We start from the raw sequence: 17,489 nt of genomic DNA, 5'->3' as shown, positions 1-17,489 counted from the left end.
AACCACCATGTTTGTTGTGCAAGCAGTGGCAGAGGTCAGTCCTTTTTAAATTAAAATGCAAATATTTCTGTAAGGCTCTCTGCTGAAGGCTATATCCAAGGCTTAGGGTTTTATGGATGTACTGAATATGTAACATTCAAATAAAATAGATCATGACACCTGTATTAGATGTGACCTATGGGAAATTTACCAAGGGAGATGTGCAGTGAGGCACAGTGAGATGATCTTGTGTACAGTATGCTGCCAATGTCCACTCATGTCATGTGCATGAGAGATAAACAATCTTGGACATCTTATACCTGATTGGATGGATGTGATTGGATGATGGATTTCAGAGCAGATAAAATGCACTTTGGGAATTTGTAATTTGTAGGACAATATTACTTGTGCACAAAAGCAAATATAACTATATGCAGGGCCGGCCCGCTCATGAGGCGGGGTGAAACTTTTGCCTCAGGCAGCACATTTCTAGGGGCGGCACACGCCCGTCCGTGGGTGCGGGGAGCTGGCCGCCGAGCTGGAGGGGTAGCGGGCAGGATGGGGGTATTGGGTAGTAGTTAAGAAGCAGCCGCTACTCGTAAGAGGCACGGGCGGGGAGGACTCCCCTCTTTCTCGTTCCAGCGTGCGCTCCACTGACGTCACTTCCTGCAACGATGCAGGAAGTGACGTCAGTGGAGCGCACGCTGGGAAGAGGTGAGTCCTCCCCGCCCGTGCCTCTTACGAGGGGGGGGGGGGGGGGGGGGCGGCGGCGGCAATTTTTTCTAAATTTGCCTCAGGCGGCAAAAAGTCTAGGGCCGGCCCTGACTATATGGGTAATAAAACCTAGGAAAATGCATTTTTTTATTGAATGTTATGTAAGAGTTTTAGCCCTTTAAAGGAGTTCTCCGCTACCTATAAAAAAGCTAAAAGTGACACTTATCTGGGGCTTCTATCATCCCCCTGCAGCTGTAACGTCCCGCGCCGCCCGTCAGTAGATTACCGTCGTCGGGGAACAGAGCATCGGAGGAGGAAGGCGCGGAACATTACAGCTGCAAGGGGCCGATAGAAGTCCCAGGCAAGTGTCAGTTTTAGCTTTTTTATAGGTACCGGAGAACCCCTTTAAAGGGCTAAAACTCTGACATAATATTTAATAAATATGTATTCTCCAAAGTTTTATTACCCATACAGTTATATTTGCTTTTGTGCACATGTATTATTGTTCTACAAATTACAAAAGTACAGTTTATCTGCTCTGAAAGCTGCCATTGTATTTTTTTGCATAGCCGCTGTATTTTTACGTAAAAATCTATCTAGTGATCACTTTTGAGCTCTTTCTGCTTCTCAGCTCAGTACAGCTCGGTTTCGGCTGTTTGCTGATGTTTTCTAAATGTATCTGACAAAGGAATGTAAACAAAAGATACTTTTATCACTTCTTTGGATGCAGCCAGAAGCTTCCCACTGAAGCAAGGAGCTTTCCACTGAAGAAGAAAGTACTGTGTTTACCTGTTTGAATGCTGTTCTGCTACAATTTTTTGTTGTGCTAGTAGATTTTATGCTGTAAATAATGTTGTAGAACAAAGAGGAAATGCAGAGTTTCATACCACTTTAAAGTAGAATTTCATAAATGAAAAGTTTACCCCATCCTCTCCCCACCCCCCAATCATTCCCATGTAACAAGGATTAATATAAAAGTGTTTCTATAGCTTTAAATCTAGATAAGTCACCTGTAGTCCAAGGCCACAAACCTGGCAGTAATAAATAGGAAGCCGCCAGTAAATAACAGCATTCCCCTGTCTCTGACACTCCAACCACACATGGAATACATTCGACACGCATTAAGTACCAGTAACTGGGACATTACCAGTTAGGGATCCGAACATTTATTACTTTTTAGCTATTTGGCAGTCATACACAGCATATGATGCACGTAGCAATGAATTGCAAGGTTCTGTGTGTCTAGATGGCAAAATGGGGGTGAGGAGGGGGAGGCTGAACTGGGCTGGGAGGGGGCCCATCCAAAGTTTTGTGGGGGGTCCAATCTATTAGTGCCTGCCATTGTATTAAAAGTTAAGTATGATAGTGCTGTAGTGAGGTAAGGGGGGGGGGGAGGGGCTCCGTGGGGAATAAGGGGTGACAATCAGTAGCTGTGCAGATAAGGACTTTAGGTGTGTACACATGCATAATTACTGTCACCCATTGCTATTGTGACCCAATTGGTAGGGTGACAGTTCTGGGCATGTGGAACATTAGGGAAACAATCACTTGCATGTAATGTGCTGGATCACTAATGCTGGGCATACACTGCTCGTTTCTGAGCCATTTAGATGGCGTGATAGATCATTTACAACATGTCCGATCTCCCGCTCAATTGTTTCGCCACTCGATTCCTGATAGCAGTGAATGGAAAAAGATAAGAATAATGAGCGGAAGATAAGAGAATCGACTGCAGACTCGAGCGGCGAAATGATCGAACGGGAAAATAGAGTGGCAAAAATGAGCCATGTATGCCCAGTATAAGTGATGTTAGGGGCCAGAAGGACTTGTGCTATATCCTTGCACGAAAAAGCCCCGAGCAACTACCTCGACCGGCTTCTGCCTAGCATGTATAGTATATGGAAGGGCATTATCTTAGGGGCAACAATAGCACCGTATCATGAGAGCTTTGCCTTCTCTGTTAAATGATACAAATGAGGTCAAACTTTAATAGGGGCTACTCCAATATATGATTTATAACCTGTTCGTTTATCTTGTTGCCGTATGGTCACTTTGCAGCGTTAATGAAACGTTATTTCATAAATTAAATAATCTGTTAAGAGGACTGCATGACATTCTATTTGTATATTCAATAATGCTGTCAAAACCAAAGCCAAGTATAAAGGATTTATGTGGCACACTTGACACTCCTGACCACATGAAAGAGCACACATTGTGGGTTCCTCAGTAACAAATAGCAGCGCTGAATTGATGGCTACAGTGAGGTCGTCATGCAGAGAACTTGTTGGACAATGAGAGCCAATCCATAAATAGAGAAGACACTTATAAGTATATGGGTTACATTTTTGCCCAGCTGATCTCCTTTTTATCCTGCTTTGATGTACCAAGTGTTAGGGTCAGATACACTCATACAGCCCACCTGCCAGCCAACAGGCATCTTAGCCATCAATCATCCATACTCCATAGTATTCTCACTAGAAGCAGAACGAAAGTCAAATAAAGAAAGCAGCCCAACGGTCAGCAAAGTCATAGTAGTATCAGCTTTACATTTATAAGTATTATTTTACATTTTAAATCACACTTATCTCTAGAAGCAGTTCAAAATTTGCCGATTGCTGTAACAGTGCAGCACCAAATGACTTACATCATGTTTGATGTCCTGAGTGTTAGTAATCATCTAGCTACTGAGTAACAGGGCTGATTTACTAAAGCCTTATACAAACACATGAGAAATGTTGCTCAAAGAGATCAGGACTCAATCCCTCGGGCGAGAGTTTGGGGTCAAGTGCTGTACAGACATTCTGTTGCTATGGAGAGGGACAGCAGGATGATAACACAGCACATGACAGAGAAGCAGGAATAAGGAGAACAATGGCCTTGGGCTGTGCACAAATGAGATGAATGGAAGGCCAGAACTCGTCGTTTACACATAATAGATTATATTCTATAGAATATATTATGTTTATTATATTATATATAATATACACAATATATTATGCTTTGCATAGAGCAAAGGGTTAATTTGAACATTAACCAATTAAAATTATTTTTCATAAATGTTCTTCTCTGGTCAAGTCCCTGTACTAGGCATGTGGTTGCAAGAGATTTGATTGTGCGCATGCGCACCCCCTGCTTCTCTTACTAACCTGCTCTTAGCTGGCTGAGACTTCTACTTTTTCATCTCATACCACAAGTTTGCTAAGCACTCACCAGTCATCTGTATAGTCTGATTTGCCACAAGGAACCCATCAACAGCAAACAGCATGCAATGCAATTTTATATATTTATAGTATGTGTGTTGTATAGAAGGTGTTTCCTCCCAATTCTAAAGCTACATGCAGAGCATTTCTCCTTGTTTAAATAGGAAAAAATAATAAAAAAATAAAATAATGATTTACTGTTCAACTATATGTTAATAGTCATAATTGTAATAATCAAATGAAAAATACATGAATGACAGTAAAAATAATAAAATATTTTATTTTAATAATCATATGGTTATTGTAACTGCAATGGACCCTTCCTCATCTGCAATTTGCACATTACACCTTCTTTACAAATGAATGGCGACAGGCTGCCATGAGTTGCCACACATGCATTATCAAAAGCCGCTAATTTTGAATCCCAGTGTGATGTGCTGCACGTGAACTGCAACTGATTAAATGTGAACTCACCCTAAGTGTCCTTCTAAAATATTTTTTTTCAAATGGAAAAATAAAACTTTATTGCAGAATTTTGTCTTTGTTTGGTGAGATTTATCTTTTTTTTTTTTATTTATGGAGTTGGAATTGGCATGTGGGATTTATTTTTATATATGCAAAAATGAGGTTCTCATTTAAGTTGTCTGAAACTCTGACATAACACTCAATAAAAATGTGTTTTCTTACTTTTTATTACCCATTCAGTTACTATATTTGCTTTTGTGCACAAGTAATATTGTCCATTTACAAATTACAAGTTCCCAAAGTAAAGTTTATCTGCTCTGAAAGCTGCCATTGCATTTTATTCACAGTTGTTTTTATTAAATAGTAAAAACTTCAATGAGCTCTTCTCAACGGTGTGCATGTTTGAAGCAGAGACAGCTCCTTCTCAGCACAGCTAATAATGTAACAATGTCGTAATGTTATCTGCTCCTCGTGCAGATCATAAGCTGAATCGGCTTTCCACTGCAGAACAAAGTTATGTATTTAACTGTTTGAATACTATTCTGCTACAATGTATTGGTGCTAGTAAGTTTAAGGCTATAAATAATCTTTTAGAGCAAAGAAGAAATGCTGACTTTCAGATCCCTTTAATTTGTATGGAATAAAATATAGTTTCAGTGAACATAATGTGCATATCATTTTTTAATAATTTTATTTGGACATTGCGTAATCCTAAAATAAAATGACAGAGAAGTGAATTCATTCAAAATATGTGGATAATTGAGTTTGTGCTTTTATTCTAAACTGAAGAACTATTAAAGTGTAACTTAACCCAGAACTTCCTCTCTGCTCTAAAAGATAAAGCACAGCATGATAACCTTTATAGGAAAACATTTCCGAATCCTCATTACAATTTACGGAAGTCCTAAAAAAAAACTGAAGTTTAACTTGGATTCACTTTTGGAGGGAGCACTGAAAGGGTTAAGCATCAGTATACTTTATAAAGAGCTGCCTTGACAGAGCTCTCCTGCAGTCTATTGAAAGTTGCTGATAAGAACTAATTTAACAGTTTGGTCTGGCTAAACAAGCACAGAACACAGAAAAGTTAATTTCTTAAGCAACTATACAGTGTATGGAATAATACTCTTCCACTATGGAAGGCTTCGACAGTCTTAGGGAGCCTGAGTGCTCTTGAAGATGAGCTGCTCTGCTCTGTACTGCGCATGCGTGAGTGCACATGCGCAGTACAGAGTAGGGCGTCTTTGGGAGCACTCTGGCTCCCAAAGACTGCTGAAGCCTCCCACAACAAAAGAGAGAACAGTCTCCAACTCATCAGTCGAAGACTGCTAACGGGGGAGCCATCACTGGAATGCGGGGACCCTAGGAGGAATGGGAAGGCTCTATAGGACTCAGAGCCTTCCCTCTCCTTAGGTATCTGTTTTGGTTTTTTTTGGGGGGGGGGGGGGGGGGGGTTTAACACTTCAGACTCCTTTTAAAATCAGTGGAAACCATTGTTAAACAAAAAAGCCAGATACTTACCTCAGGAGAGGGAAGCCTCTGGGTCTTGTAGAGCCTTCCCTCTCCTCTCCTGCTCCCCGTTCCAGTGCAGGATCCCTCGTAGTAGTATTCAACCAATTTGGTCAAATACTGCTGTGTCCGCCAACGAAGGGAGGCTTCAGAAGTCTTTGGTTGCCCGAGTGTTTACTTACATGTGCGCAGAATGGAGCTGCCTGTCTTCGAGAGGACTCGGCTCCCGAAGACTTCTGAAGCCCCCTGCGGCGGGCGATTTAAACGAAGGAACTGCTGCCTATGAAGCCCCATCTAACTACATGCTTCCCCCAAGCTCCCTCCCCCCCAAATTAACACCTCAAATGTTAAAAAAGGCACTTCCTCCCTCATGTTCTAGATATCCCCGCAGTACCTATACCTATTTTCTAACTTCCACCAACCCAAAAGTGAAGCTCTGAAATATTCACTTAATGATGAAGGCCAGCAAGTTTACACTGGCACCAGATTCCCCTGATTTATTTAAATGTGACTGGAATACAAACTGAATTGACATGGTTACATAGTTATTTAGGTTAAAAAAAAATTCAACCTCACAAATAATTTCCTTGACTGCATGAAGGTGGCATCCTCCTACCTGATCATAGCTGTAGATGCCCTTCAACGTTGAGAAACCACCAGAACTACTTACTGTAGTGAGATAGTCCACATTTTAACCACTATTACTGTAAAGAACCCCTTTCCTAACTGGTGGTACAATCTCCTTTCCTCCATACACAGTCTATGTACAAGTTAAATAAGCTCACCTTTGTCTAACCTTTCTTTTTTTTGTAAAACTGTCCATCCTTTTGATTGATTTACTTGCCCATCTTTGTACAGGTTCTGAAATGTCAATGCCCTTCCTATAGTGTGATGCCCAAAACTGTATCCCATACTCCAGATATGACCTCAGAGGTAATTTATACAGAGAGATCAATATCTTTTTCATTATTAATGATTGATGACTCACAATTTTATTTCCCATTTTATGCATCCCAGAATTTTATTAGATTTAGCTCCTGCTGCTTGGCATTGAATACGTTGTTTAACTTGTTATCAAACGGTATTACCAAGTCCTTCCCCAAGTCTGATGCCCACAACTGTACACCATTTACTTTATATGGTGCTGTTCTGCTCTGGGTGCACATTGCACTGGATGCACAATTCACAGCATATCCTCTCAGTGGTCTGTCAAAGTGTCTGTTGCATCCAGTATGATACTGCAACAACCCGTCTGGTCCACATGCCACCATCACATTTAGTTCTACCACCGCTCAGGTCCACTGCAGGTGAAAAGCACTGGTATACAGATCGGAGCCCCAGCAGAAGCACAGAAGCATTATAGGGCTCCTCATTGGCTCGCAACAGGGCAGTGGAAATCCTCCCTCCACCAAGGAGGATTTTCATTGGTCCACTACTCAGCGAACCAATCAAAATCCTCCCTGGGGAGAAAGCATACCCATTGGGCTGTTGCAATCCAATGGCAAACCCCATGCTTATTTTTCAGCTCCGATCTGTATACCTTGTCCCTTGCAGTGGATCCTGGTGGCAATAGCACCGGTGGATCCAATGTGACAGAAGACAATTGAGTAAATATATGTGGTTACCAGCCTACTGAGGACAGACCCTGTCCATTCTCATAGGCTTTCACAAAAATTCAGTCGGCTTCTGCTGTGTTCGCGACCGTGCCCATCGAAGCTGAACCAACAGATCCATTCCAAACAGACTGATGTTAACAGATCTCATTACTTTGCGTCGGATCTGTACGAATATCTGAAGATCCGTTCTACTCTGATAAGCAGAACTTACCCATTCACACTAGTTAACCTAAAAGAGGTTAAAGGGGAACTGAAGAGAGAGGTATATGGAGGCTGCCATGTTTATTTCCTTTTAAGCAATACCAGTTGCCTGGCAGCCCTGCTGATCCTCTGCCTCTATTACTATTAGCCATAGCCCCTGAACAAGCATGCAGCAGATCAGGCGTTTCAGACTTTAAAGTCAGATCTGACTAGACTAGCTGCATGCTTGTTTCTGGTGTTATTCAGATACTACTGCAGAGAAATAGACCAGCAGGGCTGCCAGGCAACTGGTATTGATTAAAAGGAAATAAATATGGCAGCCTCCGTTTACCTCTTACTTCAGTTCCCCTTTAACCCCTGATTACAAAGGCCTGGAAAGCAGGAGAGCAGTGTAGAACCTGTGTGGTCTGGCAGCTGTATTCTTTTAAAATATGTCTGATGTTACGTTGCAAAAGTTTGGTTTCTTCACCTCTGTCATATCAGATCATAGTGAGAACTGCTAAAAGGTTCGTGAAATAGCGGTTGTGTAGTTGCTGTCATGTGCATTACTCACAGTGCAACATTTCTGTAATAAATCCATGTAGACCTGGATTTAAGTTTTTGCTGCAGGTACTGCATGTGACTGCAAGGACATGTCCGCTATGTCACTCAGTTTTTATCAGTCCTCACTATGATCTGATATGACACAGGAGAGATGTAAACATTTGTACCATATTAACACACAATTTTAAAAGAACCAAAGTCAGCGTTTACCTGATCACTCCTGCTTCTCTTCACTTCTCTTTCCAGGTTTCTTAAATTGAAGGTCCAAGCAAAATAAAAAAACGAGTTTCACTTACCTGGGGCTTCTACCAGCCCCATGCAGCCATCCTGTGCCCTCGTAGTCTCTCACTGCTGCTCCAGTCCCCCGCTGGCAGCTTGCTGACCTCGGAGGTCGGCGGGCCGCATTGCGTAAATTTTTACGCATTCCCGTTAGTGCAGGAACATTAACACATACATTTTTACGCGTTAGTGGTTCAACGCGTAAAAATGTACGCATTGAACCAGTAACGCGTAAAAATGTATGTGTTAATGTTCCTGCACTAGCGGGAATGCGTAAAAATGTACGCAATGCGGCCCGCCGACCTCCGAGGTCGGCAAGCTGCCAGCGGGGGACTGGAGCAGCAGTGAGAGACTACGAGGGCACAGGATGGCTGCATGGGGGTGGTAGAAGCCCCAGGTAAGTGAAACCCGTTTTTTTACTTTGCTTGGACCTTCCCTTTAAAGGACTCCTGAACCAAGAGGGATATGGAGGCTACCATATGTATTTCCTTTTAAACAATACCAGTTGCCTGGATGTCCTGCTGACCCTCTGTTTCTGATACTTTAAGCCACAGACCCTGAACAAGCATTCAGATCAGATGTCTCTGACTGTATTAGCAACATGCTTATTTCAGGTGTGTGATCCAGGGACTACTGCTATTGCTTTCAGAATGTTCTATGTGCATCCATGAGTTGGTGGATGGATGCACACATTGGTAGATGGTGGTGTTCATCAAAAGATAAAATACATTGCTCAGGTCCAACAGCATCACATGGTATAGGTTCAGAAGCATGGTCCCCAATGCCAATCTTGTACTGGCCTCGCCCCCAATACTATATACCTTATATAACAATCACATGGAAGAACACTAAAATCTGCTTCCCATGGACAGCCATAGTGAGAGAGAGGTCAAGACATTTAGTGCATATTGCATGCAGCTTGGAATTGAGCCAATGAAGCGCACTTCCTGTCAATTTGGATTGACCCTTGTCCAGGCTGCATGCAATTTGCATACAAGACTACATACATGCATATATTAGCATCCCATTCGCCATCTGTAATGGTTATTAGTATCCAAACCACATGTAGGGGTTATAATGAATGCTATGGAACCAATGACTAACAATGGCATCAGCTGAATGCAGCCGTAGATGAGTCCTCAGGTTCAGGGTCCCACACACTGTTTGCAATTTCTTAAAAAAAACCTGATGCAAACCTGGGGAACAAAATACATACTTATCAAAGAAGAGGGAAGCATGTGGATCCTGTAGAGGCTTTCCTCCTCGTTGTTGCCACCACTCGCCGATAGCCTATGGAAGATCCGATCCTCTTCATTCACGAGCTGCACCTTTATTCACGAGCTGCACCTTTATTCACGAGCTGCACCCTTGTGAGCAAGGCCATGTCTGTACGGTAGCATGGAGCCGCTCATACGTGAGCGGTTCTGGCTTACTGCACAGACAGGTGCGGCCAAGCTCATGCAGACGCAGTACAGCTGCTCGTTCCTGATCTCCAATCCAACAAGCCCTTGTTGGATTTCTTTGGGGGTTCCGTGAGTGGCAACAGGGGACCAGAAGATGGTGTGGGAAGCCTTTACAGGATCCACAGGCTTCCCTTGTCTTATGTAAGTCTGTAATTTTTAACCCGAGATTCGCCTCTGGTGCACTTTAATCATTTCATAGCTTCAGCACTGACAATGTGCTATTGTGGTGGTCAGGATCAGCTGCTATATGGAAGAACAATCATCAAGATGCTGTCAGTCAACAATCAAGCATATCTCATGATGGTTTCCATTTAACCATAAATTGTGTTTTGGCAACTAATGACAAACTAGCTCAAAGTGCAATCATATAGAGGTCTGGCCTTTGATAAGTACAAACTGTGTGGCCACACATGGCACCATGAATATAGTCATAAAGGGGGTGGAGAGGAAGTGTCAGTTTCCTCCTATAAACATGTGTGCCACTCCGCTCTGCTCCCATGAGGCACAATGCTTGTACTCTAGCAACATCAATGGAGCCCTAACACTGCCACTTGGACCTTTGCAGCATCAAAGTAATGTGCCATGGTCCAAATGGGATCACCACAGACTCTGCATAGGTTACCATGGATTCTAAGCATGTCCCTGATCATATAGTAGTCATAGCTCTTTTTCAAGGAAGGGCGGTACATGAAAAAAGACAATAATGCTTGGCCAGTAGTCTGCTGTGCTCCTTAGCTTGTATTAGGGAAGAGTGTGAACTGACCTCTCGTGCAGGAGTGTAATTTACAATCTGCATTTTTAGTAGTACAACATTCTTCAGTCAAATAAGAAACCCACATAAAATATTTTTGTGAGTAACTTTGTGTAACATTCCATCTTAGACGATTCATCTTCTTCTCCCTGCTACAGATGGCTGCTGCTGCTGAATCACTTCTGTTTTCCGCTGCTCTCGGGTTCAGGCTTACAGAGAACTGGAGCTTTTGCAGGCACAGTCATTCCATCATTACTTTACATATTAGAAATCTTTGCTTGATTCTTCAAAGATCTGTCACAAGTCCATCCTCCCGATTTCACAGCCTCGTTGACCACTGCCAAAAGAAGGAATGTTGATGAGTCAAAAGCATGCACGTGATTTTCCTGGAAATTCATGGAGTACAAGCTCAGCTGATAAGACTGGATTTGACCGATCTGCCAAGCGGATCCATCAAAACCAGCGTTTTCAGCTGAACGACCGTTTGTACACATGCCCAATTTGAAGTCCAAACGACCGGTCTGAACGGTTAACCGGTCATTTGGAAAAATCAGATGTGTGTACGTACCTTAAGGTTGCCTTCTCTGTCCTCCAGCCTTACTAAATCAATCTCAAAGTGATTCATGGTCAGTAATCTGACTGGAAGAGATAAGTGCTAGATTTCACTAAGCAAACCATATTTATTTGCCTGGCAGGTCCCCTAATCTGAAATACAGTATCCAAATATCTGGGTGGATCAATGATCGATCTGGTCACAATTCAACTGCTGTTCACTCTAATGATGCCACTGAGGAGAAGAGACAGTGCATGCCACCAACAGGCAACACCTGCATTTGCTTGAGTCTGTTTAACCGCAATTTTTACAAACTGACAGTTGATGGATCAACTTTTATAAATAGGATCTGCTCACACTTGTCGGTTGTGGTAAGTGGAATGCAAATTTGGGACTGTCTGCTCCCACTGGCTATTGGAGATCCGGCTAAAGTACATTTCTAGTTAATACGTTTCTCATGAAGAAGAACCACCCACTGGTCAATAAATACTCAGCTCCCATCATGCTTTGCACTGTAATAGCTGTATCTTTGATGCTACGGCAGTAAATTCAACAGCTGCTAATTACTCTTGTCAAAATTCTGGTAGTCTGCATTTCATATTTTAACAGCCTCTGCCTGAACTTGGGCTACATGTTGAAGGCATGTCACTCTCATTGTGGACAGTAAAATAAATTACTTATGGCTGAACTGTATGTCATGCTCCGTGTGTGATGAAGTCCCTGATACCAATCTGCACAAGGAAGATAAGGCAGAGTGACAATTTACAAGCGGGAAGAAGAAAGTGAACATTTTAAAAAGGGATCATCACAGTGCTATTTATTATCAGTATGGCAGCTTTTACTGTAGATAATGGGGGTGACATGCCAGTAGAGTAAAAGTGGTCTATTTTTAGACATTGCATTAACACTTTAAGGTCTATGGTACATGAACTGTTATTTCAGAAGAGACTTGTAACTGTCAACCATACGTGTTTATTGAAATATGGGCTGTTGCTTGTGGGATATGGTTTTAACAGTCTGCTGAAAATGGGCAGACTTACTTCTAAAGCTGTGTAGCTGCTACAAATATCCACAATATGTTGCGCTTGTGGCATCATAGCACTAATGTGGCCTAGTAGGGCTAAGAAGGTCATTTGAGTGATTAGCTGCTATAATTGGTCATTTGGGTGCCCGCCCACTATTTGTAGCCATAGTTTGTATAGTGGGTGGCCCTGGTGCCCAAATTGCCACTTATGGCAGCTAATCTTGGCTGATGGCATAGGAGCCTATGATGGAGACTCCGGCACCTGATATTTGTAGCCACAGTTTAGTTAGGGTTAGGTATCACTTGGGGGAGATGTGTTAGGGATATGGTGGTGGAGGGGGTTAGTTAGGGTTAGGCATAGGTTGAGGTGGTCTGTTAGAGTTGGGCATAGGTTGGAGGGGTTGATTAGGACTAGGCATAGGTTGGGAGGGGTCGTTAGGGTTTGGCATTAGTTGGGGGGTTTGGTTACGTTTAGGCATCAGTTGAGGGGATTGATTAGGGTTAGGCATCAATGGAGGGTCGGTTTGGGTTAGGCATTGATAAAGGGAGTAAAAATGACCAATATTTTACTATTGTAATTACACAGTAGAATATCTGTAATTTTACAGATATTCTACTAGCGACTATTTCTGGTGCCTAAATTACCGTGGCACCCTTTTTACATGTACGCCTGTAAGGGGAACTGCTCTCTGTCACTAGCTGTCCACAGGACTGAAAATAATAATATAGAAGTCCCTTTTAATCTTCAGAAGGACTGACACATATGCAGATCCATGAGCACATATACAGAATAAGGCAGACATATCTATATGTGTGTTCTGGTGACAAAGAGAATTTCCTCAGATTCTTCCTTGAAGAGAAGTTTTCAGGTGACACCCAATATACCAGCATAGCTTTAAAAGCAATAAGAAATCTGACCTGGGATAAAAACAGACATTTCAGTGCTACACCTCCCAAAATGTCACTGTGAGACATATGCTTTTTCCGCACAGTGTTTATTAATGATAAGAAAACATCCATGTGGCAGTAAATCCTCTGTAGGAAAATAAAAATTAACTAAGGCTTGGTAAATAAATTATGGAGCATGGGGCCTGTCGGCTCTAAGACTCCAATGGTCAGGTCTGTCAGTGAACACACTCTAGTCTTGCTTGGCTGAGAATGTCATTTATACCTCTTATAGACTCTAACTGACATTTCCATTCCTAGGCCTCATTGTGCCTATACAGACATCATGGAAAGATATGCATGTGTCTACTAACAGTACTATTACATTTAAGATCATTGTTTAAACAATTTGAAAAATATAATTCACATAAATACAAAAATCAGTTAGGCTGGGGACCACACTTATCAAAATCACATGCTTTTTTTTTGCACGTAAAATCGCATTTCAACTGAAAACCAGTGTTAGTCAATGTGATGGTTTACAGTTGAATGCGATTTCGTATGCAAGAAAACAATTGCTTTTTGTTGCAAAATATTGCACATTGCATACATTTTTTTATTGAAAATCATCCACTCCTGTTTATCAGTTGCTGGAAGCCGAATTATTTCATTCCCCCACTATCCATGGCGGCCTGGAGGGGGAATAGTAATTAACACGGCCCGGACTTGTGCGGCAGCAGGATCAGCTGGCTGTGTCCTGTGCCCAAGTCTCCGGGCGCCGTTCTCTCTCGTACGCGCAGAACAGGTGTGTTCCTCTTCATCAGAGATAAGATGAACGGGAGATCTGGTGCAGGACCGCTTACAAACATTTTTCTGCAATTATAAAGATAATAAAAATAGCAAAAAACTACAAATTTACCCTAACAATGTGCCTTTGCTCGCATTGTAAATGGGCCACAGTTAAAGTAAACCTGAGAGCAATGCAGTCGGGGACTTTACTAGAGCTGATGGCGTAAAGAACGGATGGGACCAGATGGACACAGAGGAAGCCCACAGACTACAGGGGGCTGGAAGAAGCCCCAGGTAAGTATATTTTTTTGTGTTTCATTGTTCTCATGTACACTTTAACCTCCTGGGGACCGTGCATTGTAAATCCTACTTCGCACTTGTGGCTGCCTAAGGCACCTGCTTTTTGCGCTCCCGACGCGATCGCACAGACCTGAAAGGGGAGCTATCCATATGACAACCGGCATCACCCCTCACTGATTAGGAACCATAGCGATTGGCTTTTGATCACGTGATCACTACGATCACCAGCCAATCGTAGTGATCACTGTAAGCAGCGGTGCTAGGAGGGGAAGAAGAGGACCGGCACTCACCTTCCTGGTGTTCCCCCAGCAATCGTCTCTCCCCTCCTCTCTGCCCAGCATCCCTGCTCACTCTGCCTCTAGTGTCTGGTCCCGGCTTGATGACGTTATCAAGCCAGGACCCAGAACTTAGTGGCAGTGCGAGCGGAGATGCTGGGCAGAGCGGAAGGGGGTATAGCTGCTCATCACTCGAGCTGGGGAGGTGAGTAATGGCTACAGGCTATACAGGGGACACCTATCTATACTGGGGTCACCCATACCTAGCTATCTATACTGCCTAAATGCCCCCCTCCCGACATGGAAAAATGCCCTGGTCCTTAAGAGGGGTCAGCCTGCCGGTCCCCAGAAGGTTAATTTTGGGGCATGAGTCCCTTCTCCCGACCATGCATAAAGCTGAATACTTACCTGAAGAAGGAACGGGGAACCTCACAGCAATTCCTCCCAACAAACGAGGTTCCCACATCCATCTTCCTGTCCACAGGAACATGCAACATCACGCGACGGGCATGAACGGGAATTACCTCAGTACTTTGTGTGGGAGTCGTCGGTGATCTTAAACACTCTTCGACCGCCTAACGCCAATCAGCGGCCGCAGAGTGATTCCCCCAGGACTACCTAACGCCGAATGGCATCAAGTCCTGGGGGCGGAGATTAGCGGGGATCGCGCTATGATGCCTATCAGAGGTGATCATTAATTGAATCTCTTGGAGAGGAAGGAAAATAGAAAGAAAATAGACACATTTATTAAAAAATAAATAAGAACAAAATTAATTGAGAAAAAAAAATGCAGCAGCAATCAGATGCCACCAACAGAAAGCCCTGTTGGTGGCAAGAAAACGGAAGTAGAATTCATTTGGGTGGTAACTTGTATGGCTCTGCAGCAAACTGTTAAAGCTGGAGAGCACTGAATTGTAAAAAAAATAGCATGGTCACTGGGGGGTGTAAGTTTGTGGTCCTTAAGCGGTTAAAGATCCAATCTGTAGTGACGGTGGCGAAACGTCATTCATGTATCCGTGCGCCTGTAGCCACGTCATGAGATGGCTGGAACCTTGTCGGTCAAAACATTGATTGTTTCGAAAAATCACTATGAAAATCACGTAGTGGGTACCAGCTCTTCAGTTGTTTCAGGATTCCTCCCCAGTGCTGTCCCTGCATTGGAGACTGATCTTTACCAAGAAGAGTATTTCCACATGGAATCTGTCTATATAGGAGTCTTCTGTATTCCTAATGAGCTCATACAGGAGGACATGAAGGTCAACGGGTAACAGAGGATCCCCAGCTCATATACAGTGGTGTGAAAAACTATTTGCCCCCTTCCTGATTTCTTATTCTTTTGCATGTTTGTCACACTTAAATGTTTCTGCTCATCAAAAACCGTTAACTATTAGTCAAAGATAACATAATTGAACACAAAATGCAGTTTTAAATGATGGTTTTTATTATTTAGTGAGAAAAATAACTCAAAACCTACATGGCCCTGTGTGAAAAAGAAATTGCCCCCTGAACCTAATAACTGGTTGGGCCACCCTTAGCAGCAATAACTGCAATCAAGCGTTTGCGATAACTTGCAACGAGTCTTTTACAGCGCTCTGGAGGAATTTTGGCCCCCTCATCTTTGCAGAATTGTTGTAATTCAGCTTTATTTGAGGGTTTTCTAGCATGAACCGCCTTTTTAAGGTCATGCCACAACATCTCAATAGGATTCAGGTCAGGACTTTGACTAGGCCACTTCAAAGTCTTCATTTTGTTTTTCTTCAGCCATTCAGAGGTGGATTTGCTGGTGTGTTTTGGGTCATTGTCCTGCTGCAGCACCTAAGATCGCTTCAGCTTGAGTTGACGAACAGATGGCCGGATATTCTCCTTCAGGATTTTTTGGTAGACGGTAGAATTCATGGTTCCCTCTATCACAGCAAGCCTTCCAGGTCCTGAAGCAGCAAAACAACCCCAGACCATCACACTACCACCACCATATTTTACTGTTGGTATGATGTTCTTTTGCTGAAATGCTGTGTTACTTCTACGCCAGATGTAACGGGACACGCACCTTCCAAAAAGTTCAACTTTTGTCTCGTCGGTCCACAAGGTATTTTCCCCAAAGTCTTGCCAATCATTGAGATTTTTTTTAGCAAAATTGAGACAAGCCTTAATGTTCTTTTTGCTTAAAAGTGGTTTGCGCCTTGGATATCTGCCATGCAGACCGTTTTTGCCCAGTCTCTTTCTTATGGTGGAGTCGTGAACAATGACCTTAATTGAGGCAAGTGAGGCCTGCAGTTCTTTAGATGTTGTCCTGGGGTCTTTTGTGGCCTCTCGGATGAGTTTTCTCTGCGCTCTTGGGGTAATTTTGGTCGGCCAGCCACTCCTGGGAAGGTTCATCACTGTTCCATGTTTTTGCCATTTGTGGATAATGGCTCTCACTGTGGTTCGCTGGAGTCCCAAAGCTTTAGAAATGGCTTTATAACCTTTACCAGACTGATAGATCTCAATTACAGTACTTTGTTCTCATTTGTTCCTGAATTTCTTTGGATCTTGGCATGATGTCTAGCTTTTGAGGTGCTTTTGGTCTACTTCTCTGTGTCAGATAGCTCCTATTTAAGTGATTTCTTGATTGAAACAGGTGTGGCAGTAATCAGGCCTGGGGGTGACTACAGAAATTGAACTCAGGTGTGATAAACCACAGTTAAGTTATTTTTTAACAAGGGGGGGCAATCACTTTTTTACACAGGGCCATGTAGATTTGGAGTTTTTTTTTCTCACTAAATAATAAAAACCATCATTTAAAACTGCATTTTGTGTTCAATTATGTTATCTTTGACTAATAGTTTTTTGATGAGCAGAAACATTTAAGTGTGACAAACATGCAAAATAATAAGAAATCAGGAAGGGGGCAAATAGTTTTTCACACCACTGTACACCCTAAAACAGGGGTAGGGAACCTATGGCTCG

General features: G+C 42.8%; 1 protein-coding gene across 2 annotated transcripts in view; it reads right to left on the bottom strand.

The window, feature by feature from the left end:
* Nucleotides 1-8,947: 8,947 nt before the first annotated feature.
* Nucleotides 8,948-17,489, bottom strand: part of EGF (epidermal growth factor) — a 186,233-nt gene continuing 177,691 nt past the window's right edge. For both annotated transcript variants that reach the window (XM_068281466.1, XM_068281477.1), the window contains one exon: nt 8,948-11,054. The gene's annotated coding sequence lies outside the window, so the exon portion shown is untranslated. The remainder of the gene's footprint in view (nt 11,055-17,489) is intronic.

Source organism: Hyperolius riggenbachi, chromosome 1, assembly GCF_040937935.1.
Source record: "Hyperolius riggenbachi isolate aHypRig1 chromosome 1, aHypRig1.pri, whole genome shotgun sequence".
In the NCBI taxonomy this organism is placed as follows: domain Eukaryota; kingdom Metazoa; phylum Chordata; class Amphibia; order Anura; family Hyperoliidae; genus Hyperolius; species Hyperolius riggenbachi.
The sequence above is the reverse complement of the archived record's forward strand: the minus strand, read 5'-3'. Positions and strand labels throughout refer to the sequence as shown.